This window comes from Polistes canadensis, unplaced genomic scaffold, assembly GCF_001313835.1.
Source record: "Polistes canadensis isolate GaletaPanama2010 unplaced genomic scaffold, ASM131383v1 scaffold_83, whole genome shotgun sequence".
Taxonomy (NCBI): Eukaryota; Metazoa; Arthropoda; class Insecta; order Hymenoptera; family Vespidae; genus Polistes; species Polistes canadensis.
Window position 1 is genome coordinate 544,328 of NW_014569630.1, and position 4,853 is coordinate 549,180.

Here is a 4,853-nt window from a genome sequence, read left to right on the forward strand (position 1 = left end):
ATTTAATTATATTATATTTATTTATTTTTTTATATATATAAAAGGACCATTTATTAGTATAATAATTTATTATACACAAACGTAATATAATAGGGAAAGTAATAGTTACTTTTTCCTAAAAAAAAGTAATAAGTTACCATGTGTTCGTAGATACATCTCTAAAGGGAAAATTCGTGTAGGTTCTCCCGCTGAGAGGGAGATAAAAAAAAAAGAAAAAAAGAAAAGAACAACGCTTTCCGTTCCCCGTACTTCACCCATGTCTACCCTATCCCTTCCCTTTTCGATCACCCTTCTTCAAATGGGTACGGACTATCGTTGAAAATCCTTTTACTCGGTGCGGTGCATTCGAAAGTGGCGCGCGAATTATATGCACCACACGCGTATGTGTGTGTGTGTGTTTGCATATGTGTAAAAGAAATAGAAGGGTGGTATGGTAAGGGGTGGTGGTTTGTGTGTGGAGGGTTTATAAGGTACTCGCGAAACATGGACTAGCTAATAAAATGTGCAAGTTGAACAAAAGAGCCCCGCGGGGGTGGCGTTACACGTCTGTAAAAAAAAAAAAGTCCAGTTACGAGGGTCGCGTGCGAATATACGATTCGTCCCCCGTTTAAAGCATCGAGATCGTTTATGCGAATACCAAAGCAACCCTCGTAAACTCGGAACGATCCTCAACACTCAATTCTTTATCTTCAAAAGATTCTCTCTCATCTTTCGTTACGTTATTCCAACGAAAGAAGAAGAAGAAGTGCATCTCGAGTTATCGAAATCTATAATCTATTGTAAGAACACGATTCTTTTCTTCTTTTCATTTTTTTTTTTTTTTTTATATATATGATACTTTACGACATTTTATTTCTATTCGATATATATTTTGATAACGAATTTTTTGTTTGTTTATTATTGCATTAAGAAATAAATCATTGAATAATTTAATTATATTGATAATGTGCGTGTGTGTTTTTTTTTCTTCTTTTCTTTTTTTTCTGTCGCTGTCGCGCGTCAGTATTCGCTTTCGTTGTTTTCTTTTTAATTTTTGTTGATTCGTTTTATGGTCGCGTACGGGTTTAATTATTGTTTAATTAATTAAATGTTTCTTTTTTATTTTTTTGATTTGTTCGATTTATATTTAACATTTGAAAAAGAGGAATGCATTGTTGTTTCGTTCTTTTTTTTTATTTTTATTTTTGAAGACACATTATGACGAATTAAATATAACAAAATTTTTCGAAAGTTTGTCTACGTTGATTGAGCGTGAGTCAAGTGTATTTTTCACCTTTGTTTCGAAACATTCTGCTATTGGTGTTAGTTCGAAAAAGTATAACAACAAATTCAGATTCCAAAATAAATGATAGATGAGGAGGAGGAGGAGGTGTGGGAGGGGGGGGCAGGGGAGAGGAATTGAAATGGTAACAAATAGCAATTTAATTAAATTGCGGTCTTTATATGTTTGCAATACGCGAAATTATCAACGCGGAAACAAACTAACAGTTGTATTTTTCTGTCATGCTTAACTGAAAACACTGAGCGTAATTTGAAATTAATGGAGGGTGGGGTGGAGGGGCAGAGGGGAGACCAGGTAGTCAGGGATCAAAGCTACATTCAACCGTCGTCGTTGGTCTTTTTGATCGATTGTTTTATAAATTGTAAATCTAAAATTCAACTTTGTATAAACTTTACAATGAAATAGAACTTTCCTATGTATATGTATTAGGGTGATCCTTATTTTGGATATTTTGAAATGTTTATAATGCTTTTATATGCTCGAAAGATCACATACACATGTATAAATATATTAAATATATGAAATATATAATTATTTCTTTTTTACAAAATTTTATAATAAATATATAATTTTTGTAAATATATATGATATGTGTGTGGTGGATAAAATGTATCAAAGATTTTTAATATGTTTGTTATATAAATGTTTAATCAATGAATCTAAGATTTTTTTAACGAATCTACGTGTCGCGTTTGATTTTTCTAATAATATGTTTTTTTTTTTTTGTGACAGACATAGAATCAAATTACATACATTTGTAAATTTTAATTCGTTTGTTTCTATGATACGTTTTTACATATATATATATATACACTTACTGTTAAAAACGATATTAATACCGTTGCATTATCAAAGAGAAATTTAGCCACGTGAACGATAAAAACGTGGAGAAAGAAAGATAAAGGAACGAAAAACAAAAGCAAAAAGAAAAACAGAAATAAAAAGCAGAGTTGTTTTCGAGTAGGTTAGTAGTAGTTTTTTAAATAAAGTTCGAACAGACTACGTCGAGATAGAGAAAGAGAGAGAGAGTTATTCGTTGTTTCCAAGGGTTTCCTATTTTTGGATATGAGAGATCAGACATTCCGTTATACTTTCCATCAGCTCGAACTATTTGACCTAATATTTTTTTCTACGTTACAATCGAGATACGTCGTTTTTTTTTTTTCTTTTTTTTATAATTGACAAAAAACGATTACGTTTATTTTTTCATTGGATCATACAATTTAACAATTCTGCGATAATAAATATAAAAACAAATAATAATAATAATAATAATAATCATTAATCAAAAGCGTATTCTTCGGTGGTTTCGATTTAATATGAATGACGAATAATTTATACGTGATACGATTTTAGTATTAGAGAGAGGTTGGACCCGAAGAACGTCTAATTTGATTCGAGTCAATTTTCAACGTGTCGATAACAACAATGCTATGCCGACTAAATCTAAAATCCGTTAGGTTGCGTTGCTATTCGTTCTGCATCCGAGTTTCATTGTGTTAGAAATATATATATACCTAAGTTAATATAAATAATTCAGAAAGGGTAAAGAATACGATTCTCTTGATCGCATTCTAATACCCACCCGTTCTTTTTTTGTTTTTTTTCTTCTTTTCTTTCGTTCATGGATCGATGCTCTAATGAGAATCTTCGATACCCGTTGCACCTATTAGCCTTATAACCAACCTGTCCATTCCACTTTTGGTAGACGTCGGGGTCCCTTTTATAATCAGATAGAATCGAACCATCGGACAGGGTTAGGCTAGCGTTTAATCCAACAAGACGATCTCAAACAAAAATTCTGCCCCAGTTTACAAACCACTCGTCGATACCTACTCTCTATCTCCTAACCAATAAGATTCTTTTATTTATTCTCTTTACTCGTACAAATCATTAAACCCACCCTTCATCCCCTTACCACATCCCACCCGGTATATCGAATGCGAACAACTAAGTTTTTACTTATTTCGACGAAACAATATTACGTATTATTACACGCGACAATTAAAATAAATCATCTCTCATTTAAAGTTTCAAATGAATCTCGCTTAGACCCCTCCCTACCTCTCTCCCCTTTCCACGTTCTTCCCCCCCCATGGTTATTTTTTCTCTTTCTTTCTACAATCTAAAATCTCCGCTTTACATACAAATTGGGATAGTCTTTTTTTTTAATATTTTAACGATAGTTTAACACACACACGAAAATCAAATTATGAAAAAAACGTTCGAAAGGTGTGAATTACTATTCGTTTTAATAAAGGATGCGAATATAAAAACGTATCTTTTTTAATAATGACGAACAATTGGCATTCCATCGATAGACGGGAAAAGAATCATAAAAGTAAACGTAACTCTTTAACGGGGAAGGAGAAAAAGTATAACGATAGAATAAGAAAAAAGAAAAGGTAATAAATAACATCTATATATACATATATATAAATATAAGAAAAAAAAAAAAAGACGATAGAAATGAAACGTTAAAAGAAAATGGAAAAGGTTGATAAAAGAAGAAAAAAGAAAAAGAAAGGAGACGAGAAAAGGTAGGTAGGTAGGTAGTTAGGTAGTTAGGTAGGCAAAGCGAATGAGCTTTGACGGGTGTCGTCGTCGTTGTTGGCGTATAGGTGCGCGTGGTTGCGCGCGCATACGAGCGCGCGCGCCACTTTGATTTCGATTCGATTTGTAGCCGCGTTCGCGATTGGTCGCGCGCGGTCGGCGTATGCGCGCGCAGCTCCGGGCCTCGGTGCGGGTATCCCCACTCCTTTAGATTAGTCAGTCTTTCTTCCTCGCTCGTGGGGTTAACGTCGTCGGTCTTTTTCCAGTAGTGCGCGCGTTTCCTCCTCCTTCTCCTCCTCCACCACCACCTCCACCATCATCTCCTCCTATCCTCCTTCTCCTCCTCTTTTACTGCTGCCAACACCGTTGCCGCCGCCGCCGCCGCCGCCGCCCTCCGCGCGCCGCAAGAAACGAAAGAACGGAGTCGGTCAATACTCCGGGCAACGCGGCGGTGAGAACACGACGGTGGTCGCTTATAAGCGCGCCGTGCCGTCACTCGAGAGAGAGCCAGTGTGCCACCTCGAGATTCCTCGAGATTCCTTCGTTCGGTCCCTTCGTTCGTTCGTACTTTCGTACCTTCGTACCTTCGTTCGTTCGTTCGTACGTTCGTAGACATATTCAAAAAAAAATAACGAAAAGAGAGATATATATATATATATAAAGTATTAACGCACATATCTTAGTATTCTATATTTTCTCTCTCTATCTCTCTCTTTCCTTCTTTATCTATCTATCTATCTATTCAAATTCTTATATATTTCAATAATTATTTCTCTCTTTAGTGACCGTGTATTTCGAACAGTAAAATCGTGTTGTTTCTTCATAACCTAACATATACCATTACCTATATATCTTCTCGTGTGTGGAAAGGTAGGACGTGCGCGACACTAGTAGCCAACTAGAAGGACGAAGAATAAGAAGAATAAGAAGAATAAGAATAAGAAGAAGAAGAAGAAGAAGAAGAAGAAAAAAGGGGAGATACATATATCCTCGTACCTAATACTCCCCATTTACCCCG